Here is a 26,844-nt window from a genome sequence, read left to right as displayed (position 1 = left end):
TCTCCATAGTGACCTGGTCTGATGTTGACTCTGCTTGAACTCTGCCTTCCTGACCTCGGATTGTTACTGACCTTTCTGCCTGCCCTGACCTCGGATTGTTCTTGACCTGTCTTTGCCTTACCCTCTTGTACTTGGCTTGTTTGGACTTAACCCTTGTTGTGCTTTATGAAATTGAATAAAGCCTGATTTAAGGATATTTGGAGTTGGTTGTGGTTTGTGTGCCCAGGCGCATTACAAGTATCCCTGTATTGTACCATTCGGCCTAACATCTAATTTAAACAGATTCTCACTTACCTTATTAATAGTAATGGCAGACCTAAGGAATTGCTTACATGGTCCTATTATGTTTCCCCAAGACAGAGGAAAGCTTTCTTCCTTTATCCTTCATGGTGCTTGAATTCAATGTAAAAATGGTCATTATTAATCACGTGATCCACTTTAACATTTATTTTTTTTGCCTGAGCAATGCGTAAGGTTAAAGACATGTAAGGGCGTTTGCAGACATGCTCCCATGCACATATGCAAATGTGTACCTCAAGGACATGTAATAAAATGACTTTTACTTGACTGCTGTTCAACTGAGCCTCACAGACCCTTTCTAAACTTTTTCCCACAGCTTAGCTAGCCCAACGAGACAAACACTGGTTCATGGATCAAATGGCCTACAAAATTACACGTCTTAGGTTGCAGGTCCTCAAAGGCATCCACTACACCATGGTGGGATCTGCGCCACCCTAACATTACTGCTCCCAGCTGTACTATACCCCGCTTAGGAAAGATATCAATACCTGCAGACTATCTCAACCCAAATTATTGATTACCTGAACCTTGTTCACATCACTCCACAACAAGGTTGTGTCTCCCACTCCATTTTTACCATCACCAAAACACTCCTACCTTCAACGACCTCAAAGGCTTCTAAAAAAACCCAACTTCACTTCCCCCAGCAGCTTTAAAACCCATGGGAGGAAAGTGGAAACCTCTCACTGCCCTGATTGACCTTCTTATCACCTCCTACTCTGATCCCTTGACCTAACATAATAATGTTAACCAGGGATCCTTTTTTAACTAAAACTATTCATATTTAAGGAAAGTCTTTTATTCTGTACTAAACTTCCATTCCAGCAGTTTCCCCTATAGTATTGTGAATACCATCTACCAGTTGATTTATTTCTCCATAAATCCCTTTGACGAAATAACCATAAACCTGTAGGTAATTATATTTTAATTTCATGAATATTTTGTACATTAGAACGTGAAATTCAGGAATAACTTCAAGCTAACTGGCTAATTGCATAAAAACATTTGAAATATGTGTTTTTTGGGAGGAGAGTTTACAGAATATGTGTTTTTGAGAATATCATGTAATTGAAAGTGTTAGTTGTATTAGTGTTTTGAGGAATGCTAAGAAAATTCAGCCTGTAATTGCCTTGCTTTAGATATTATTACACTGTATTAAATCAGTCCACGGTTTTCTATACTGCATAAACTTATCATCAAACCTAGTTAGTCATCAATAGTGGCATTATTATATTTTACATGCAGTATTACAATTTAATGAACAGCAATGCTATATCCAGCACCCGTTAGCTGAACCATTAAACAGGAACAATTACTACTTGTTTCATTATTTCACATGCTCCAGATGAAGAGAAAGTTTTACAAATGTATGACATATTTAACTACCATAAATTTTATATACATATCACTGTATTTATTTGTAATTCATATTATGTGCAGCAAGCATTTGAAAGGCTTGCTCAGTTTATTGTAAAACTGTAGAATGTGTCTAGCAGATTCATGCAATTCCCTGCATTCATTAAAAATGCTATTTTCACCTGTACATTACATACAGTTTTATGTAGATATGTACATGATCTTTATCATTGCCTTTAGGAAGTTTATTGTTTTTTTAAGTTGGAGCCTTATCTTAGCAGCAATTTCCTACAGCAGTGGAACTGACTGCAATAACCATTGTTATGCCCCAGGTTTTCATCATACATCATACACCAGTTAGTACGTTGTATGATCTGAGCAATCCCCAATGATATTGTGGAAGAAAACTGGAGACTGGCTTATTCAGTACATTAGGTACAAATAAAAGGTCAGTAATTTAGGTGGCTGCCTAAGGCTTAGTTCATACCAAGGTGTTTTATGTGGCTATTTTAGAAAACATCATGCTGTATTTGTGAGGTGCTATTTATAGGGCATGTATGTGTGCAAGATGCATGTAAAACATGCAAGAAAACGAAAATGAAAAACGTAGAGCCCTTAGGGCACAACCTACAAAAGTCCTTTTCATGTGCCTTGTGTGTGTTTTTCTTTTGCAAGACAGATAGGGATACAGCCAACAAAAAAAATGTATCCTCAGAATTTTTTTTTTTACTAAAGATATATTATTTTTCTGACAAACTTCAATTTGTATTTTGTGGGTGCATTTTGGTGAAATCTTTTTCTGCTTGAAGCAGATAGTTAAAATAATGTAGTTGACGCTGTAATGAATCAATAAGTTTCTTTCACTTGGCTCAGTGTGTTCTTGTCTACCACGCTCCCATGGCTCTTTCTCAGTGCCTGAAGCAGAAAGCATATCAATGATTTAAAGCTTTGAATTTATTTCAAATATATTTCCAAAGGTGGTAATGAAAAGAGGTTTATTATTTTAAACTAGCATGCTTAGCTCTGTATAAGCACCTGAGGGCTAAATACAATTTTCTGCAGCATATACGCTGTTTTATTACTGTTTGCAGAGTGATTTGTTGATTGGTTTAGATAAACAACAAACAATTGGTTCACTTACCACATCAATAGTTTATTTTAGCAAACTAAAGCTACTTTACTTGCACAGCTACCTCGTCTTAATAATCTAGATGCCCTAAATTACTGGAAAAAAAATATTATATCAGGGACACAAAGGTTAAAAACACTTTTTTTCTGTATCTTAATACTGAATGAGGTGATCCTTGTTGCATCTAACCAAGCCTGTGTTGTGAAATCCAAGAATTAAGGACAAGGTGCAACAGCCATATATAAAACATGGTAGTTATCTGTTTATAAAAGCTAACTAGGAGATAAGGAACACTTGCAGATTTCCTGCCTATCAGTTACAGTAACCTTAAGGTGCGTACACACTTCCAATTTTTATCGTTCCAATCGAACGACGAACGATCGATTGGGCAAAAAATCGTTCGTAAAAAAGTAACCAACGACGCCGACGAACGAGGAAACTCGTTGGAAACGAACGACCGGACCGGCGGATCAGATTGGACGACGATCGTTGAACATCGTTCGTGTGTACGGTCGTTCGTTGATCGTCCATGTTCAGAGCATGCGTAATGAACGAACGTTCGTTCACTTTCCTGTCGTGCACATAGTTCCTCTATCGCTAAAACGATCGTATCTATTGTGTGTACAATATCTACGAACGATCGTGTCGTTATCTCTATTTGCAGGATCGGTGCTATAAGATCGTTCGTATATATCGTGCAGGATCGTTCGTCGTTCGTTTTCCAACGATAATAATTGGAAGTGTGTACGTAGCTTTAGACCTCTGCCTTCAAAGAAGCATTCTCAGTCCTGCAGTGGAGAGCTTTAGTCTATAGATGACCCAATGATCCCATGGCCTTGCATTGTATAAAGGCTAAGAGCCTGATTTATTAAAGCTCCCCATGGCTCCCCCCCATCCAGCCTCTGTCTTGCACACGAGCAAGCAGGGAAGCCCCATTCGTATCTAGGAGGCATCCGTATGTCAGATGTCCTTAACCCGGGGATTACTTGTACAAGATATATGTCTTCTGCAGTAACAAATATGGCATGATGAATAACTACTTTCAGTTATTTGACCGGTAACAAATATTTTCATAATAACTAAATTAAAACAAAAAAAATCTCAAAAACTTCCCAGTATAAAAAAATAATAATTTCAGTTTCTACCAGCCATACTACAGGTTAGATGTAACAAGCACTTAGGTTCCACTGCTCTCAAAAGTTGATAGACTTGGTCTAAAAGTACTTTGAAAGTTCTAACTTCAGAGCAGCAGACAAGCTGACAGCTCTATGCTATTTACAGCTCCTTTCTCTTGCTGCAGTAGTGAACAGGTAAAAGAGGGAATCATACACCTCCCAGGCTGCTGTGCCAGATGTCAGTAAGAAGGGTGTTAGAAACATAACATTTATGAAGGCAAGATTTAATATGTTTCTCAATGGCAGAAACAAAAGAAAGCTCTTCCCTGTGGTACAAGAACTCTCGTCAATCATGATATTTCATGTACTCTGTCACCTTTTGCTAAGGAATGACTTAAACTACCCTCCCAAGATGTTTCTCACAGAAAGCAGCAGTGAATGTTAAAGGAAAGTTGAAGTGAAAGAAGTATGTAGGCTTTAAATTATGATCTCTACTTCCTAAAAAGTTCCATTTGCTTGGCTTTAGAGAGACTGCATTTCTGTTACTTTTGCATATTTGCAAGTAGATTTTTCAGATTTGCAGAATCACACTATTAAATTAACCTTGATTTGTAGATAGTACTGCACAACTCTACAGGCATATTCATAAATATAAACAATGTCAACAAGTTTTGCAGTTGGAATTAATTTACCTAACCTATTGTGCATGAAAATGTAACATTTTTATTGTTAGAATAGGGTTGTCAACTGCACTCCTCAAGGGACACATACAGACCAAGATGCACAAACTTTTCTGACTTGCTGTAAACCACATCTTACAAAATTTACTGTTTTCTGAAAAATTCTAGAGGCATATGTGTGTCGTGGTCCTTGAAGGCTGACTTTGAAAAGCTCTGAGCTAAAACATCTGAAAAAATTAATTTTCTATGTCCCCACTGTGAACATTCATTCATTCATGTGATCATTTTCAAAAGACAGAAAGGGAGAGTGGGAATCCAAACATTTTTAGCTGTCATCAGACAATTATATATTCTTTTTGTAACATAATTTTAATTCTCACTAATGTATACAGTCCTTTTTGTAAAACACAGAACATTGCTTTGTGTTTTGGTGTATGTTGTATAAATCATATAGACATATCTCCTAAATGTGGTACTTGCTGAAATTTTTTTTAAAGTGCACCAAGTGTTGAGGTGTGCTGTAGTGTATTGGTAAGTTAAGCTTGGGTTGCAATTAAAAAATAATTGCAACTCAGTACATCAACACGTGCTACATGTTGCTGCATTAATACAACCTACTAGTAGCAACAAGGTTTTAGATGGGGATTTCATTCACTTCGGAGAGATCCTCTCTCATCTTTAGTTTCTCCCAGCTGGACACAGACAGCAAAAAAATTGATATAGGTTTCAACAATTCTCTAATCTGTCTAAAATAAAAAATGAGTAGAGTCTACATATGCATTAGCTATTACCTAATAATGTACAGGGAAAAAAACTAAACATAATTATTTTCTAGCCTATAACGAGATGATTAAAGTTCATAAATGTCATACTGCTAACTAAGCAAACCTTCCCTTAGCAGGAGGACCTTTTCAAAAAAACTATAGCCAGAAATTAGCATTTTAGAAGTAGGTAATGACAGAGTGAGGTTGGATATTAATTAAATAGAATAGAATAGATGTGTCCATCATTTTGGTGAGATAACTACAGAAGGCACATACAGTACAAATATATTTGAGTGCTATGGGAATTAAGCTTTTTAACATTAGTTGCACTGCTGAAATTGATCAAGTGCTAACAACAACAATGTACATATTTGTGCGTGCATACTTCAAGTACTTGTAGAGCAGAATGTATAACCAGTAAGGTAAGTTTATACATTACAGTATTACAATGCCTGTTGAATTCTAAATGAAGTACATTGCAGCTGTAGGCAGAACCCCACTTAGATTCTCCATTGTTTCATGAGCACTGTCCATATATAACTACTCACTGGGTGTTTCACTCACTGGGCCTAATTTATTAAAACTCTCCAAAACTCTCTTCAGTGGAGCTCATCCCAAAATTCATTTGAGGTTGGATTTACACTGTTTTTATAAAATATGGATGCCCCAATCCTAATTTAGGTGTTATTTGAGTGTTCTGATTCAAAAAATACTTCTGCAGTGTGTTAAGTTCTTCCTTATGCCAGGAACTACAGCCCCTTGGACAATAAATGTGGGCTGCAGTGAGTGGTACTAGTATTGCTTCTTTTTGAACCAACACTGCTGTGGAAGTGCTTGAACCATGTGGAATCCCCTGATGAAGAGGCAGGTATGAACCTGCTCTTAATCGTAGTAAAGAAGTACTTCAGGCTGTTTTTTGATCCGATCATGCAGGGAGGACATCATCCCCATGTGTCTATGGCCCCCTCAGATACAATTATTTGGCAAGGAACCTGACAAAGCAAGCAGCAACCAAGCTGATTTCAGTCTAGTCAGCCACTGAGAGTGTTCCAAAGATTACTAATAGGTATAACAGTTGCACATCTATTCTGTATAATATAGCTTTAAAGAAACATTAGGCTTCATCCAATTATAAAGAGACAATTGGCCTTATTTATAAAAGCTTCACAAGGCTTGAGAGAATACACTTTCATCAGTGAAGCTGGGTGATCCAACAAATCTGTAACGAGTTTCTTAATAAGCAATTTGCTATTTGTTAGCAAATGTTTTAAATCCTGTACCAGATCCATTCCAGATTTGCTAGATCACCCAGATTCACTGATAAAAGTGTATCCTCTCCCACTTTGGAGAGCTTTATTAAATCAGGTCCAATGGTTCACATATAATCATCAATTTAATTCAAAACAGCAAGACTTACATTTCTTGTAAAATGCACTCCTCAGTATTCCTAATTATTCTTAACCAAAAAGAAAAAAAGCACCAATTCCCTAACAGTGTCATTCCATGTCTTTACCTAAAATATTTGTTCTGTAATACTAAATTGGAGCCTGATTTAGATTTTTATGAACTTTAATTGGACTTCAGTTTGGAACTTCCAAATTTCCAAGGTATAAAACTTTACTGAACATCACTCACCAACGCAGAGCAAACATTCATTGTATGTCCTAATATGTATGTGTTCTAATTTTTGGCTGATGTTCTGTATTAGGGCATGGTTCCCTGCAAACACAGCTAAATAAATTTTAATATAGTTATAGGCTAAGGCTTAGCAACATATAGACTTAAAATGCTTGTCTGACCTTTTTCAAGAAATAATAATGTCACTTTAAAATATGTCCATTGGAGAAATAATAATCTAAACAAGAAATAAAAAGAAAAGTTCTAGAGGGCTTACTGCAGTCATTGCTGGGGATATACACATTTCTAATTAATTACTGAAGTGAGAGTATTGTCCCTTCACAGTATGTACTTTTTCATAATTATCGCTTTGGGTAGCATTTATCTTAATTAAGATCTCTTGCCTCATAAAGATTTTGAGAATTGGTGCATAATGTACATAAATCTATTATAGGTGTTTCTTTAGAGGATGCAAATTGACCCATTGTTCACAGCCTAAATTGAAAAAATCTCTGTTGGGGATTAACGTGTAGCTGAATACATTCCAATAATGTCATGGAATTTATTGAAACACCACTTGCTAAAGCTGTGCATTTTTACAGCAGATAATATTTTTTAGATTAACATATATATTTTTATTAATAAATATATGAACAGTTTAGGCACATAATCACAATACAATCAAAGTGTTAAATGGTGTAATAAACACAGCATAACATAATACAGTTTAATGTTTCTTTGTTTTTAAGAACTGGCAAAACTGTGCACCGTCATTTACTCATGGGAAAGCAATAGACAAATACCAGTTTGCAGCAGATACAGTACCTCTGTATTATTATATTTGGTAGGTTAGAAAAATTAATAGTAATTAGTAAAAAGTTTGTTGACATGAAAGGAAGTAGATGTTTGTTTTAAAGAAACTTTGGGTCTTTCTCCAAGGAGATAACCTTGAAAAAAATGTAGATCTTCCAGGTACCCTTTATATATATATATATATATATATATATATATATATATATATACCGTTATATTATATCCACAGCTCACAGTACATACAGATGAGGGTCAGTAGGAAAACTGCATCTTACATCGTTGGCCATTGGAAAGAAGGTCATCTTTAAAGAGAACCAAAAGGATCATTAATGTCAGTTGACCTGAGAGACCCAAATTGCTCATAGATCATGGAACCTCTGGAGAAACCCTAGAATTTCATATACCCTGGTTGGGAAACACAGATTTATTGTTATAATAATTTTAATTTTCAAATAAAGATTTTAAAAACTGGTACTGGCTTTATGTTGTATTCTCGCCTAAAGGTATATAAATAGGTTAGAGTTGAGTTATCAGAAACAGAAAATATATATATTGTTAATAGTACACTTAATTTGTTAAAAAAAATAGGAGCTATGTGGGTCATACATGCCATACGTTTTGGTCTGTAGAGTTCTTGGTACCTGTAGATAGAGTATAAGGCCATCATATAAAATCAACACCATCAAAGGGTAAGGAAAGATAGCAGAGATTTGGAGTGACAAGAAAGATCCTTTGGAGGTAGATGGGAGTGTAGCATAAGGAGAGGATTAAGGAAAAAGCCAGGTGATACATACAGGCTTAACTGTTTTGGTTATGAGGATCGGCATCTATTCTGGATTATGTAATTGTCCCAAGAGATCTGCACAGCATTACATTTCTCCAAGGCTTTGTGCAGTATTGTTGCCAGGCTTTCCATTACCTTAGCTTCCTAAATCCCTGGGGTTTCCTGTATAGTTTTAGAAATACTGTGTCTAACAACCTGACAGTGTACTTGGTATTAGGTCATCTTTGAGAAAGATGTTTAATACATTGTCATATGAGAGGTCAGAACATGGCAGAAGGTTTTAGGTAGAACATACATTGGTGAATGGTGAATGCTTGTGTTTCTTCAGCACACGAGGACTTGGAATGAAAAGTCTCATATAAAGAATGCTAGGATCTCACACTTCCTTGGGTCATAAGCAAAAGTGTTTCTCAACCTTTTTATCATGGGGAAACCCTTGAAATAGAAGAATCCAACAAATAGAAGAAAACATCCAGTTTGGTATATTTAGGGTTTCTCTACCACCTGTATTTTGTCACTATTTTGAACATATTTGAATTCATTGGTATCCTGATATCTGCAACACTGTGACACCCATTTGTATAATAATAAAGAACCCATTAAACAACTTTCAGGTCATACAGAACCCCTGCTATACATATACCCACATATTACAGTATAATAGTGTGGTGGTCAGTAGGAAGAATTACTTTGAAGCTGTGCACAGTTGAAAGGGATTTTAGGAGCACAGCTGAACGGGATTTTAGGAGCAGATTGGTCCCTGGCTTCATCCTGCCCTGCCATCGTCTTTATAGCCTTTTCACTCCAGTCACCAGTTGTCTGTTGTAGCATTAACTGGGCTGACCTGCAGCTGGCATGTTATTTCATTAGATTTAGTATTTCTGACCCTGCTCTGTATTCTGGATTTGCCTCTGCTGGAATTATTTGTACTGCATTAACTGTGTGTTCCTGATCCTCTTTCAGCTGTTCCCCAGACACCCTCCATTGTGCACAAAGGTCCTGGGGGCAACCGTGTGCTGGGACAGTGCATTAATCCTTCCAAGGGTGAGCCGCTTGCTATAGGTGAAGAGTATGGCTAAGGGGACTGACGTTTGGCAAGCACTGGTGTTGTACCAGGGCCATACAGCTTGCTGGTGGTAACAATGTCACCCTTAGAGCCAAATAGATCATTGGTGTTAGTTAAACTGACCTTTATGCCAAGGAATCCCTAGCAGCCTTTGGAGGAACCCTACTGTTCCATATATCCCTGGTTGAAAAACAGTACTTTAGAGTTTCCAAGGCTCTTCTCAGCTCTGTTTCATGTATTTGCAATAATGGTAGTAGGGTGAATCTAGAGGTTAGTCTTTCAGATTTTCAGTTGATGTATTAGGAGGGGGTGTGTGTTTATTTATTTTTAGTAGAGGTATGATGTTTTTTTGTGCTACTTCGGCTGTGGAAATTTAGATAACTGTAATATGGTTCCCTGACAGTATGACCCTTATTAAAGTTCTCCAAGGCTGAAAGGAATATACTTTTTTATCAGTGAAGCTAGGTGATCCAGCAAACCTGGAAAGGATTTCCTAAAAGTGATAAGCTATTTGTTAGCAAATGTTTTCAATTCTGGTCCAGATCCATTCCAGGTTTGCTGGATCACCCAGCTTCACTGTTGAAAGTGCCTTGGAGAACTTTAATAAATCAGGATCTATGTGTGTGCCTTTTGGCTAGTTAAAATTAAGTAAACTGTCATTCAAGTGCCAATTTTAGAGTAAATGGTCCGACAAACTAATGACATCATTAGGGAACTATACGTACTCTGTGGGAGTAGAAATGTGAGGGATTAGCACCAAACACACTTGCTGGAAAAGGGTATTTCAGGCTCCAGTTCAATTTCAAGTTCTGCCCACTTTTATTCACAAAAAAGTCTCCAAAACAAAGCACTTTTCAGGGTTTTCCCTCACAGCTGATCAGTGTCATTACAGCATGGGAGAGGAAAACACAAACTTCTCTCTTTATTGGTCCCACCTAAATTTTGGGAGACCTCCTGGGCTCTTCCTGCATACAGACTGCACGCAGCCTGTCCATCCGAGCCACCTGGCTTCAGGCTGTCACTGCCTTCAGTTTCAAAGACCAGCTAATTTTATCATAAATGGCCAGGTGCCACCAAGCTATCCTCAATATGTGGGCTGGAAAAGGGAGGAGTACCAACCCCACCCATTCATTCCAGAACACTATGGGGCTGGATCCAAATTAAAGAGCCACAAAGCTGCAGCAATACAATTACGTATGGCCCTATCCAGGCCCTTTAATTGCCTTTTTAGGTGAAATTGAATATCCTCTGAATTTGGCATGTCAGGCTTCCTTCGTCTACATAATATATAAAAAGATTTCTGGTGCTTGTATTATGTTTATCTCTGAGGTGTAGAACATGCCATGTGTCCAAAGAACATATTTTTTAAGTTTTTAGAAGCAGTAAGATTTTCTTGAGGTTTGGACCAATTTTGCACACAAGCCCTGCCGACTTTTGTAAGCCCATCTCTTTAGTGTTAGTTTCAATGAAGCCTGCTAAGGGATTGTCATAAAGTTCCAGATGCTCTTTTACAACCTGTGTAAGAGCCAGCACAATAATACTGGGTATTAGAAGAATTATTCTATCTCAGGAATAAGACACAGGCAGCATACACGCACTCTAGGTAATAATGCAGAAAATGCATTATGTAAGTTAAAAATTCTACAAAAAGGGTGGAAAAAAAGCTTACATTTTAGAACCAAAGGACCTTAGAGGTATGTTATAATTTCTAAATTTAAGCATTTTTAAGCATTTCTGTTACCAGACACTGTGCTTTGAGCTTTTTTTTTTTTAAGAAGTTACCCATTGTGTATATTGTACAATTGCATGAAAGCAAGTATGTGAGGTGGTTATTAGACATTTCAGGGGTGGATAAATTCAAGAAAAACATTGTGCCTAACAAACAAAATTTTTCAATATTCAGTAACAAACTTTAAAGTGTAATTTCACTCTTGTTGAGAAAAATGGTAGGCCATGGAGATATATTTTTTGATTTATTGCATGTATAATAGTAGTATTTTTTTTACTTCACACTCTTCTGTCTATCATTTTATCAGGAACACAAAAGAGGAGAATATTTTTGTGTAAAATGTTATAAGAGCTCCTAAGCATTTTTTAAAAGACCTACCTATCCCCTCGAACTAGGAAGATGTCAAACTTCAGGCTCTGAGTGTAGATATTCCACCAGACTTTAAACAAATTAGGAACTATAGTCAACTTACGTACTTGTCATTTTGCAGAGTATTCCCTTTCAATAATGTATGCTGTAAGTACAAAGTTGCAGCCATAAAGAGGAAGACTTGTAATACATAAAATAATAGATCATGAAAATAGGGGGCTGCAGTGAGCGGTATTAGTGTTCAAGAATCACATGACTCCGAGCCAGGTGTGAACATTCCCTTACAGTCCTCAGAAGATTTCTAATATAAACATCCCATAAAAAAATAAAAATACATTCAATAACACCGTGTAAAATGCAATGTGCAAAGTATCGTGACATCTGGCATTTTTTGCATATATTGCTCTGCATACATTTATTTCATGAACACTAACATATTTTCATGTCTTGGTTTCATATATAAAACTTTGTACAAACTAAAAAAGGTACATATTAAACATGAACAATATCACTTGTAATTAAGAAGCTGAATTCCACATGTTCTTGCATTATATTTACTAGCTGTGAGTATCTGCTGCACTTACTGGCCTAATCTTTTAGGACAAAATAGGCAATGTGTACAGAGTAATTTTCTGACAGAGAGCATTTTCAGGTTCTGTGAGAGCAGTCAGATAAGATAAGAAGAAACACTAAAGCCAGTGGAGAAGTCAAATATACTTGAACAAGATGAGAAACTGTAGTTACATCCTGTTGAACTGACTTAGATAACCGCTATTGTCCCTTGATTTTAAAACGTTCTCTTATGAAAAGACTCATACCTGTGTTATTGTTCCATTACTTTTCACTGAAGACAAGTGCTAGACTTCAACTATTGTGTTTTATTTAATCTTGATCACATATGGTGCACTGTAGACTGAGTTTGAAATGGAAGGTTTTGAAGTTTAAGTGTAGATTATGGATTGCATTGTGACCTGCTCTTGATGCTGGCCCTGAAAGTGTTTCTCTTGAGATGAAGTCTGTACAAAAAGTTCTTGTCACCTTTCTTTAATCCCAAAGTTATGGACAGTCATTAGAAACGTAGGCAGGAGGAAATATGCATACTCACTAAATATATTGTAATATATTAGCTGCTAAATTAATGATATTGAATAGCACCTTGTTATGCATGATGTTCATGGCTACAATATCCATGGTTGATTGTAGCTAGATATAACAGAGATGGTCATAATATTATCACTGAGACACAAAAATTAAGTATTTAATTTCATGTTATAATAAAGTGTGAAGGTCTGTTAAAATTGGGTCAGTCTTGTTCCAAGGGCACATCAAAAAATATAAAATAGTATGCCACTGTTATGGTGGCACAGTGGTATCAGAGCTGCCCACCTCACTAATAATTGTACCTAATATGCTTACATATTTTATTCAGGTATGCAGTCATGTGCAAGGAAATTTTAAATAAATAAACAAAAAAAATTGAGTTCTGATTGCACATGATTGAATGGCTGAACATAACATTCATTCAATAAATTAAATGAAAATTCACTTTGCAGAGCAATAATTCATTTTGCTGTGTGAACGCTTAAAATTCCTTAGTAAATCAATTCCACTACTATTGTTGTAAAGAAAAGCAGCGCTTAAGCATGAAATGGAGTTATAAGTGGTGCCAGAAGCTTTGACTTACTTCTGCATTGTAACAAAGTTGCAAAGTAGGTGCCAGGTAATATAATATTTGGATACTTTCATGTATTTTTTTCATCCTATAAAGTAATAATATTATTAAGTATTAAGGTGGCAAAACAAATTAAGCTTTAAGAAAACAAAAAAGTGGTTAAAGAATATTGTTTGGAAGTTACGGCAAGTGGCAAAAAAGCTATGTTTCATTGCTATGGTTGCATTGTTCATAAAGTCACAAATTCGAATATGACTGCTTGCAATATTCTGTAAGGGGGAAAAGGAAAGGTTAAAAGTGTAATAGTGTTAATAGTAATAATCATTATTATTATTAGCATTATTATGTGTTTCTTCTGATGGCAACAGAGGTAATATGTGCTAACTAGACATAGATCTCTAGGACCCAGGTTCTGAGGTTCCATCCAAATATATATGAAAGATTCTGTGACTTTTTGTAATATGCACAAAGGAATGTCTTTTTGCATTTCTGCAACATGCAAAAGTGCACATGAGCATATATTTTTAGGCATTGGTATGTTCTTTAATAAAACAATACAACATATTCATCTGAATACAATATACATTTTAACTATGTAACTATGAACACAAAATACATTTTTTGTATTGCTTCAGCAAAACTCCTATTGACACTGTGAAATTCAGGCAGGCTGTTTTTCCTGTATTACATTACAGCTGAATGTGCTTAATTGATTCACATAACAAATCTATGTTTTCCCTGCAGAAACTGACTCCATTGTGCTGCTGGGAACTCCTTTGATATGGAGCCTCACTCTAATTTGTGAATGTTTTCACAGTTCTACTTTTACTGTACCATAGAATAGTATTTACAAAATGAGCAAATAATGTCTGTATTTTATTGTAAAAGATATTTCCACACATGGTAGATGATATAAATAGTGATGATGGGAAGAACATTGTTACCTCAACAAAACTAATAAATAATGATTACAAATCATTTCACCCGTTTATATGTTAGCAGGGCCCTGTCAATCGTACTGTTTAGTATTTGCACAGATAAACACATTGCCACAGTTCACAAAGTATTCCAAACTATTTCTGTATACATTACAATGTATTTGATGAAAAAATCTTTCAAACCTTTGATAATTTCCTCAAAACTGACTGCTATCTGTCACTTAATTTTAGCAATAGTCACAAACAGAGCTGTATTCAACTTATATATGACACATTTAGCATAATCGTTAAACAAACCCTTTCAAACATACTATTTTCGCATTATCACCCATTCCTCACTCATAACCTCAGTGTTACAGTATTTTGAACAATCTACCTATTATCAAACATATCTAGGGTTGATTGGGGGTGTTTAGGAAATTTAGCAAGAAAACTTATTTTGTGATAACTGAAGATTTTTTTAACACATTAAAATGTTTTCAAAATTGCAAATACTCATGATTTAAGCTGTAATGATTACCTTAAGCCACCACTTTTATGCTCCATCTGAGAGAAAACTTTGGAAAAGATTAAAGCCGGTGGGTCAGAATAGTAGTCAGTTTACTGGCATTTTCAGAAGAGGTCTACATAAATTAATAAATAAATGCTAATGTGGATGGGCTCTTCTGCTCTTAATTTTTGTTTTTCCCAATTTACTTTGACAATTTGAACAGTTCCTTTACTTATTTAATTGACTTACACCATATGTTTTTCTAAAATGATTTGTTTTGCACGAGAGCACAGCAGTGGCAGACTAAATTAATGACATTTCTAAACACGTGAAAAACTATGAAAGGAACAGGCCTGTATTCTAGTTGAACATTTTGCTGTAAACAAGGGCTCTAATACTCTAAAAGGTGCACCCTTTCAATTTCTGTTGCCTGAAGCAACCATTACTGACTGTTCTAGGTGGATGATTGCATGTGTAAGAACCTTCAAAGATGACCAGCCAATACAATCCTAAATAAGCACGAAAACATCTGATGTATTTTGCTTGAAGCTGTCAGCTTCTACAATGTTTATAAACATTCAGATTTGCAACATATTTTGGTGCATTTGCAGAACTTTCCTAAAATGTCTTTGGATGTACAACAGATTTCATACAGATGGCAGCATGTTCCTTTGTTTACAGAGAGTAGTTGGTTGTTTATGACAACAATTTAATGAATCCGTTTGGTTCTATGCCACCTGGATAAATGTGTGGCATGAAATACTGCTCATTCACCTGGAAGCCCTTCCCTCACTTTAGTTGTTTGCTTAATGCCCAAATCCAATTTAACTTTTGGGTATCATTCTGTCAAAGTTTTATTACTTTTTTGACATAGTCGAACAGATTTCACCTAATTTCCTGCAGTAGGTGTTCAAACATTATGTAGGCCAAGGGGTGGACAGAAGGGACTTGGGTGTTTGACCAGCAGGGAGGTGCAATAAATTCCCTGAAAACTAGCTACAGTAAATGACAGCTCATGAGACTGCTAAAGTTCCATCATTGCACACCTAGACCAGAAACAAATACTACCAGGAAAGAAAGGTACACTGTTCTAATTTATGCAGTGTATATGTACATTGAAAACATGTGACTCCTGTACTCAGTACATTACATACATGTGACTCCTGTACTCATGACTCCTGTACTCAGTACATTACATACATGTGACTCCTGTACTCAGTACATTACATACACCTGACTCCTTTACCCCCCCCCCCTTACCCATACCCCTTTAGGCTCCTCCCATTGTTAGTGAAGTTGGCCCACAAACACCATGCACACCATTACTCCCCCCTGGTTCTTTTGCTGGCACCCATTGGTTTCTAGTTATGCCTCTGGATTATATTACACAATTTTCTTTAGTAAATATTGCATAAGTTGTCAAAAAATGCCTTTATTAATTATGTACCATCCACTACAATTTTCTTCCCTGTAACCAGAAATGAATTCTACCATATATATTAAATATTAATTTGTTCAGGTTGCAATTGAAAAAACTACTGAAAGAATTGAAAAGCAAAGTTGTTCTAGCTTCCAATGAAAGCACACCTGTCATTTTTGCAAGGTAGGCAAGGAATGCTAATAACAGAGTAGATGCTATGAACCATTCCATTTTTTTCCTCTAGTTTGTTAAACATTAACCCATGTATGGTTATGGACTAAATATCATCAAAATGAATGTGTCTGTGAATGTTTATGTAGGAATGTGTGTGTGTGTATATATATAAATATATATTTAATACCTGTCAAGAGTTACATTTTAAAGTTAAGTGAGACTAAAGCGAGTGTTAGAGCATATGAAATTAGGTGAGTTTCACATTGGCAATAATGATTGTTATCTTGAGAACCTTGTCATTGCAAAATTTAGAAGGATTCTTACATTTTAATAATTTCCTATGAGAACTGCTGACATAGTTAGGATCAACATTTTGGAGGGGACATTTGGTCTGCAGGCAATACCTTGTTCATGACCTTGTTAGGTGAACTGAAAGGACAGTCATTAGCAACTAGAAATGACATGCAGAATTGTGCAAAACATTGAAGTGTATACCAAGGCCTGATTTTAAGAGGAAAGAGAGTATTGGCAAGAAAAAAAGTCCCAGAAAGTCTGGATAATTAGTTGGAGTGTGACCTTTAGAACAAAGTCAATTGTTACTGTCAATTTCATCTAGAATGTTCCCACAATGTCCAGATTAATTGTAATTTGTAACATACTGTAACTGTGTTAACATTTTTCCTACATGTAGTATCTGCAGTACAATTTCTTTTATACACAATTGTTGTGTGTTTCTCATCCACTGGCAACCACCAAGAACCATTAGAGGAAATTTATTATTGAATTAGTATTTAAAATACATTTAATGTGCGTATTATCCTCACCGAGAGGATGAACAGTATATAGTGATAAAAATAGTGTTGCATAGTGGAAGTATGTCGTGATGCTCTGATGGTGTGATTGGCAAAGTTACACCTCTTTCTTTACAAGATGCCATCATTGTTGACATTGGAATCACTCTCAATGTAACATACCTCATTTGCTCTTAAAAATACCTGAAATGGAACAGTAATCAGAAATATACCAGGTATATGTTTCTGGCTTGTTTGGGATCATTGTCCTGTTGCATGATCCAAGCTTTAGCTGGCACGAAGATGAACTCACATTTGACTCTTCTGCTTCTCTAAAATCATTACTATTGCCATTCGTCTTTGGCATTGTAATAAAATTTTCCAATGCTTCATACCACCAAACTACCAAAACCTCTGCTTTTATAGATAGTTATGATAAACAAATAATCAAGGGCATTTGATTACTTACTTTCTTAATTCCTATGGAAAGTAAGGATGATCTTCTGTGTAGTTGTAGCCTTCTCTGGTGGTATTTTCCTAATTTTAATATCTGCAAAGGGCCAGGTGTTTTTTTTCTATTATGCCATGATACACAAAACATCAGGTTCAATAAACCATATATTTGTGTCCACTGGGCATGAGGGAGAAGTGTAAAAACAGGCAAAATGATTTACCATTTTACTCTAAAGACGGTGTAAGTATTTATAAAAGAGTCGGTCTATCAGTGAATTTAAAACATGAATTGTGGGTCAGACCCATTTAACCACTTTTGTTCAATGGTGCTCCTAACGTGCTCTCTCACACCGGTCCTTACCTATCCTGCTCTAAATCATGGAAGGTGTGCCATTTGTTTGTGGCAACCAGTGTTGTAAAACTGCTTCATTTGCTTTATTTTCTCCTGTCAGGTCCTACATTGCTACAGGAAAAAGGCAAGGAGACCCTCAGTTGACAATGGATAACCAAGTATTCTACACACACAGAAATGTTGGATGCCAGTGGCACCTGGAGAGCTAGAAAAAAAGTCAATGTTTAAAACATGAGTTGGCTCATCTATTTTTGCACACTGGATTTAGTTTACCATGGTGCATACAGTTAGAAAGGGTCACTCTAAACTAAAATATATATCATCCAGGGCAGTGAGGTTCAGATAACTTCACACTGTTTCTGGTCATGATTGCAGCCACCTTTCACATGATTTTTTTATATTTATATAAAAAAAAAGGGAAATGTTTACAAACAGAAACCCTCAAGATTTTAGTAGAAGCGCAGGACCCTGGTACGAATTTACCTAAAACCCCTAGCTGCATGTAGTTTATAAATTTCCTCCCATCCCTCCCCCCGGTAATTTCTTAAAAGTTCTCATATTTCCTTCCCCAAAAAAATAAGTAATAGTGTACACTTTATGATATGTTTTTCTATATAAATGGAAAGAATTATTGTGTATACACTGACATTGTTTCAGGCATTAATTCAAAGCCATTAAAAAAAGAGATACTGGCACTTAAAAAGATGCATTGTGCTATCCAACTAACTGTAGAAGAAGTATGTATGGTTGGAAATTAGAGCTATTCCACAAGTAAGCCATATGTCGTAAATTTTTTTTAAATGCATGTTGGACTGGAGTGTGCCTTTTAGGTGACATAACATTTCAACTGCAGCTAATAGTGTGTTTTTATTGTGTGTTTTAAAAATGATGACACAATATCTATATTACAGGTATAAGTTTGACACAAAGGGCTTACTCTAAAGTATGCAGTGGCTGTATGGTTTAAATACATTTATATTTTCTATGCAGTTTTCTGATAACCCATATTCATGATATATAATACTGGATCTCATATTTGTATGCATCTGCCAGAACATATATATAGATATATTTTATTTTGCCCAAAATACATCTAATTTACCACATTAGAGAGTTCTATTGCCAAACCATTTTGCTGACAGTAGTCCTTAGAGAACTGCTTGTAAATTTCTTAGTATGCGTTATACTTGAAAACAATCTGGAGCTATCACAGGTACAGAACCGCATTTAACCTTGATAAATGAAGGCAATAAGTTCCATTCTACTTAGAGAAGGTTAACTATGATGGATTCCAACAAGAAGACATTCATTTATGGAAATTCCTTATGTTAGCATTTATATCATGGAAATGCTTGATGTTAGCAGTTATATTTTAAGTAGACCAGATTAATTCTCTACCTATTTTTTTGTATGTTAATTAAGTGATTGATAATAGCTGTACAGAAGTAAAATCACATATTGGCTTTTCTGATTTTATATATTTTGGGTAATTTACAATGATGTTGTTTTAGTAGGTAGCTGGCTGTTGTAAATTTTATATATATATATATATATATATATATGTGTGTATATATATACACAACTTATCAGTCTGACACTGAATGTTTAATGTAATGGGGGTAAAAGCTAAAAAAAGGGTAGTCAGTGATTAGCCTTAAAAACTACATGATCTAATACATGACTGTTGGGTTTAACTGCTGTGGAACATAATCAGTTATTTTATATCCTTTATAAGCGAAAATGTAATGTGTATTTGTAATTTAAATTATTTTCATGAAAACTAAGAGCTGCCCCTTCATTTGGGGTCATAATGACAGCTTCATTCGGCAAATTGAGTCACCACAAACGAAACAAAGATTATTATATTTGGACATGGATTTCAAAGTCCTCTTTTGGTCCATCCATCCACAAAACATTTTTCCAGTATCCTTCAGGTTTGTCGACATGATCCCTGGCAAACTATGGATGGTCAGCAATATTTTTAGGGAAGATCAGTGGCTTGCTGCCCTGTCATACACACCATTGCTGTTCAGTGTTCATGATGGACTCATAAACATCAACATTCACCAATGTGAGACTGGCCTTCAGTTGCTTAGAGAGTTACCCTGGATTCCTTTTTACCCTCTCAGACTAATACACATTTCGGGGTAAGGTGAAGACAGTTTGGTATTTCCTCCATTTGTACACAATCCGAATATTCATTGGTGGACTCCAAACTTTTTAAAGATGGTCTTTGTTACCTTGACACCTGCTTTGTTTGAGCCATGATACATAATCACAGATGTTTTATATGTGTGATCAGGCTCTGCTGGATCCCCACTGTTTAAATAATCCGTACAGAGACGTGGTCTGCTCCTCTGGCCAGTGCGTCCCCCCAGTCCTTCTCCTGACCCTGCTCGGGGGTGCACTGGCTAGAGCAGTTGGCAACCACTGTTTTAGAGGATCTGTAAAATATCTACTTACACAACCTTTCCTAGTACAACAAACTATATATACTCACCTTGCTCTTAGTTCGATTACTATTATTATTATTATTATTAATAATAAACAGGATTTATTTAGCGCCAACATATTATGCAGCGCTGTACATTAAAAAGAGGTTGCAAATGACAGATAGATTCAGACAGTGACACAGGAGGAGGAGAGGACCCTGCCCCAAAAAGCTTACAATCTAGAAGGTGGAGGAAGTCTCACACATCAGGAGGGGGCAATGTGTGCGATTATGGGCCTGATTTATTAAATCTTCCCAAGGCTGGAGAGATTACACTTTCATCAATGAAGCCAGGTGATCCAGCAAACCTGAAATGTTTTAAATCCTGGACCAGAATAATTCCAGGTTTGCTGGATCACATCTCTTCACTGAAGAAAGCCCTGACGAGCGTTAATAAATCTGGGTCTATGTGTGCACTTGCCACGACCCAATCATTTTTATAGCTTTACATGAGGAATCTTCAAAAAGTGTCAGCGCTTTTATTGGGAATGATGAGGGCCAGAGCAGTAGTAATTGGTCAGGTCTGAGAGTGTCATGTGATTAGAAAGGTAACTATGTAGAAAAGTTATGTAATTTGTTTTTGAAATTTTTATTAAATAGAGTAAAACAAAGTGCAGAACTTTTTGCAAACCCCCCCCCAAAAAAAAAAAAAACATCCAAGCTTTTTAAAGATGCAAGAATTAAACTACAAAAAAAACTAAAATCAAAGAAGTTGTTCAGGAGTCTTTTTAAAATATTATTTTTATAGTAATATTTAATTAGTAGTAGTAATACGGTATTTATAGTATATATCAGTCGGTCAAAAAATATAGGTAGCTAAAATTACTCTAGATGACTAACGTACCTCCCCAAGCAATCCATTACGCTTGAAATGATGTTTTTTCTAAACTATATCTGTGGCTTACAGCAATAAGCCATACAGCTTTTGGAGAAAGAATCGGAACAACTTTGTTGATGATTTATTGATTGATTAAGTGATTTAGTATTTTTCCTGGCTTACAAACTTTAGACTATAGCTCCCAACAAATAAATCCTCTCTCTCACACAGACCGTATTTAATAATAACTGAGCAATTTTAGCCCAGTGTGTGTAGAAATGTTACTTTTCTATTCCAAGAACTGTCTCTCATACTGAATTATGCAACACCTGTTTAGTCATCTAGCAAACACAATCTGTATCTGAATCTTACATAAATAGGCAGAATTCTGTTACAGACAAATGTTGAAAGTTGCATATCTGATATCACCGGATGATTTACAAATAGTTTTGCTCTTTAGTAGTTTTTTTTTTAATTTTATACAGTCTGTTTCTTTCATTAGTTTATGATAGAAAAAACTTAAAATAAAAAGTACATACAAGTATAAAAGTATAAAAGTATATACAACTAGTTTTTAATAGTTTATTAAGGCTCCAGAGCATAAGCCTGCATATAACTTATATGAGACCCAGAATATGCACTGACTAATATTTTTACAACTAAACAGCATTTATATAGCACCAACATACTACACAGTGCTGTACATTAAATAGGGGTTACAATTGACAAACAGACACAGACAGTGACAGGACGAGGACAGCACCTGCCCAGAAGAGCTTACAATCTAAGAGGTGGGGGACTGATGTAGAGGACTTATGGTAGTCCACAGATGCCAGATTTGAGGTAGGCTCCCCCAAACTGCAAGCATTTGCTGTAGGGACAACTGTTAGTAAACAAGTGTGTGGCGTGCTAAAGTAAATCCATTGCTGCTGTGTAGGAATGCCTATTACCTAGGCAGAGGCTGTGTTGCTATCCTGGGATTTTATCCTATTTTACCAATGCACTTGCTATTTGTTGAGTGGCTACAGCAGAAATCAGACATCTGTTTCAAGGGTGTAATATAGCAGACTCATCAATGTCCTCACAATGGCACACATTGTTCAACAATGGCAAATGATGGCACTATTCATGAATATGTACTCTTAGTAAAACAGCTGAATCTGTGAGTAATTCTAACTCTTGAATTATTAGATTATATTTAAATATAAAACTGGAAGTACTAAACAATTTACCACAATACAATATATTTTGTATATAAAACCAATAAAATGGTAATAAAAAATACCATCAAACAATAACCTCAATTTCTATGCCGCTGTTCTGAAAATAAAATGCATAGAAACTTTTGTATTCAAGTAAAATCAACAAACGGAGTATAGTGCCAGCAGTGGGATAGATCAGCAGTAAAGATGTCTGTGTGCTTTTTATTACTCTGTACCCTCTCACGTTCTCCCTGCTCTGATCTACAAGGATGGTAGCTATAGGCATGGCCAGACTCCACCTATTGATTTAAAAAGCATTTACAAAGCCAGTCCCCAACTCTGCCTGTCAGTTAACTTTACTATTCAGCTGTTCCCAGACCAACACCAATGGCCTGACCAATAGGCTAAGGTCATAGTCTTGTTTGTGTTATCTCCAGAGCCCCTGCTTCGACTTTGGCTAGTAATGGTACACTTGTTCTCTGCCTTCCCTGACCTTTGCTCTGCTCTTCTTCTTGTATCTGCCTATCAGTTTTGTACCACATTCTTATTCTAACTTTAGGTCTGCTGCCATTGCATAGGTGTGTCCAATGGCAGCAAATTGCCCCCCCAGTAAAGCTTATATTTTTTTGAGGGATGCTCTGGGTGAACACCTAATGGTGAAACTCCTTGGTCCAGTTCACACTTGTGCAGTAGGTCCAGTAATAAATATTGCACGTGACAGTAAGACCTTATTTAAATCAACAAGTTACAGCAGACCAAAAGGTTTTGAGTGTGCAGCATTCAAATCTTTAGGACCAAATGCTGTAGAGTGAAATGCTACAGGAAATGTATATATAGTTTATTAAATGATGAAGGTTACTAGAATAGAGTGTGGATAAAAGTTAAATTTTAGTGGAAGGAGTATTTGTAAAAGGAAAATCATACAGCGGTCAGGAGATCTGTATGGTAAGTTAAGTAGGGAGGGGAATGCACCTATGTCCAGAGCAATGCATTTCTACAGTGCTTAAGATTTATATTGCTTTTTTTTAAACTAGAGGGCTTGATCATCTATTGCCTTTTTCATTATATCGTCTTCCTGTTTAGCATTCAACAGTCAGTTTTTCACCATTTGTTAAAAAGCAGCAAAAGGATCGAAAAATTTCAGAACCCGATTTTTTTTTTCGTATCTCACCCAATTGGAGTCACACAAGAAAAAAGACAGAGAAGCTGTCTCCTATCTTTTCATTTTTTTATTTAACAGCTGATCAGAAGGTATCCAAGCCTGTAGATCAGGGGTGTCAAACTCTGTCCCCGGGAGGCCCTTTTTTTGGCCCCCCAAAGGAATCCTAAATATGAACTGCAGCTATTTTTTCAATAAATTTCAAGGTAGGTCCGTGACTTTTTCTATGTTTTTATTTTGGCCCTCTGTGTATTTGAGTTTGACCCCCCTGCTGTAGATGATCCAACAGGCTACACTGGCCCATGGGGGCAGTGGTTTGTTGATTTCTCATATAAAAAACTGTATATGGATGATTTACCAATGCATATTAGAAATATTGCCTTTTCACTTTTCACTTTGCCCTGTGTATGTTAGTTTATTTGATCTTACAATAAAAAAACATAATTTAAATATGCTTCAGGGCTGTCTTACAGAGTACATTATATATTTTAGGAAACTGGCAGAAATGTACTTTTCTTTGGAACAATACCAAAATGTATAAGTGAGTGTAATGTAGTCTAGACTGTACACGTCTGCCAGGAACATTTATAGTCGCACGTTGTGTTGCCTTGGGAGAAAAATGTGTCCCAGGCAATAACAGCTGGCTCTTTTATTGATGACTGTGTAACAAAAGGACTCAAAACAAGAAAAAAACACATAATGTTAACTTTGACATGTCATTTTAATTTAGTGGTTTCAATCTTATAGTTAAAACTAGAAAAAGCTTGAAGACTGGTCAATGTTTTTGTTGTGTTCTTCTGACAAATATGTCATTCTCCAGTGATTACCCAGTACAATGGCCGCAATCTCTATTAACAAGACAATCTGCCACAGTAAATATGGATAGACAGGTGGATTTTGCTGAACATATGTTACAGTCAAACTGATGGGACTGACTATGTGTGTGACTTTGATTAACCCCTGCTCACCATTGGAATATTTATCATGTTCCCATTAGAATGGAAAATGTTCTGTCATTCTTTATGAAACTTCTTTCACCAAGGGAAAATGGACCTGATTTTTTAAAGCTCTCCAAGGCTGGAGAGGATATACTTTCATCCGACAAGCTGGTGATCCAGCAAACCTGAAATGGATCAGGCCCAGGTTTGAAAAGATTTGCACAAAAATAGAAAAATGACTTTTTGGAAATCAGTTCCAAGTTTGCTGGATCACCCAGCTTCACTGATGAAAGTGTATGCTCTCCAGCCTTGGAGACCTTTAATAAAATAGGCCCAACGTGTCTCTTCTTTTAAATTAGGTCTCTAACTTTAATTATACTTTATGTATTTTCAATGTATATGTTAATGTATTTTAATACTCAGTTGTACAAAGGAATACTGCATGCTCTGATTTTATATTCTTAGTCAAAGCCATTACCATTACTTTTACCTAACCCAGTGCCATGTTATTTTCCTGTGATCTTTTTCTCTTGAATGCTTTTTTCTCTAAGTGTGCTGATGTTATAGCCCCCACACCTTTTATGAAGTCGGCATAGCCACTACCTAATTATAAAGGGAATGAAATCTAAGAGGAGTATACCTTTCTGATGCCCTTTACTTTGCATTTAAAATTACCTTGAAAAGTTGAAAATAAATGGATATAAATATAAACAACGATATTTACTTTTACTGAAAAAATGCAGTAAAATGCATTTACTTAAATAAAAACTAATGGCACAAAAGTCAACTGTCAGTGTTAGCATTCATAACAATATTCAATAGAAATGTCAATAAAATTGTAAAATAAAAATGTGAATAAATCTGCATTATTTTTAAAACATTTATTTAAAAGGGAAAAATAATATACATAGGCTTAGTCTGTTTATTCCTCCCTTCCTTTTTGAGGTGTACTATTTTGTATTTTTGAGGTGGTTATAAGTCACTTGCTCTTGAATGATCCTTTGTGCATTATTGTTGGTCACCAGTAGATGGCACTGTGTCCTTATGTATCCTGTTTAACACACAAAATATTATCTCACAGCACAAGCTTGTTATACACCTTACATTAAGGACACGGCACCATCTACTGGTGTGACCTGAAGATAAACCAAGATTGCCTTTTGTAATGTCATTTTGAGGTAAAAAAAAAAAAAACTCTGTTTATACTCTTTAATAATAACAGACAGAGCATTGCATGGACCAATGTTGTTTCCAGCTAATAAGCACACATAAAACATATTTTAGATGAGATAGCTGTTTTTCTCACCTATTGTATTATCTGAAATGTATAGAAATACATCAAGGCATGTGTGTGTGTCTGTGTGTGAGTATACATTAAACGCATACACACACATACACATATTTGTTGCAATACTGTATATTATTTTAAATATTGTATTCACAATTTTTACAGTAACTTGACATATCTATATGTAATTTTATAAACTGTGTGTTCTACTGCTCACAAAGGTTTGTTAAAACATAACTTCGCACATACTGCAAACAATCTAATAAATAAGCAATATGTGTTTTACCTTGAGAGCACATGAATGCCTGTGCATTAGTGAACCTATAATATAAGCTGATATAATATAACTATTTAGTTTGACTAGATGTTTCCACTATTTTAAACAGACTACAGGACATTGTGATTTTCCTGATTCTAGCATACAACTGGAAATAATGATTGTAGATAGTTATTTCATAAATATTACAGTTCACAGACAATGATTGTACATGCATGGTGTGCATTTCCAGGAATGGACTTGTACTTATCCCAATATACACCATTTTGCAGACACAAAAATTTTTTTAAAGTTTATTGTTGTAATAATATTTACAATGGTGCTCATAAGCTTAAAAACCCTAGCCGAATTTGTGAAATATTGACCATTGTTTGAAAAATGACTGATTGCATAGAAAACTTTCCCTTTTTTAGGGAGTGTGCTCAATCAGATCACTTTACTATCACATATATGTGGTAATGTATGTATCTTTTTTAATCATAATGATAACTGAAACCACCCAAATGGGCCTGATCAAAGTTTGTATACCCTTAAATGTTGGAACTGATCATATACACATAAGTTCACATACAGAGGTTCCAGAAAAACCCACAAGCCATTTCTGCTGAAATACAAGCTCCTCTGCAAGCAAGTGGTGTTGCTATTTCAATAACAATAACA

Source organism: Pyxicephalus adspersus, chromosome 1 (assembly GCF_032062135.1).
Source record: "Pyxicephalus adspersus chromosome 1, UCB_Pads_2.0, whole genome shotgun sequence".
NCBI classification, from domain to species: Eukaryota; Metazoa; Chordata; class Amphibia; order Anura; family Pyxicephalidae; genus Pyxicephalus; species Pyxicephalus adspersus.
The sequence above is the reverse complement of the archived record's forward strand: the minus strand, read 5'-3'. Positions refer to the sequence as shown.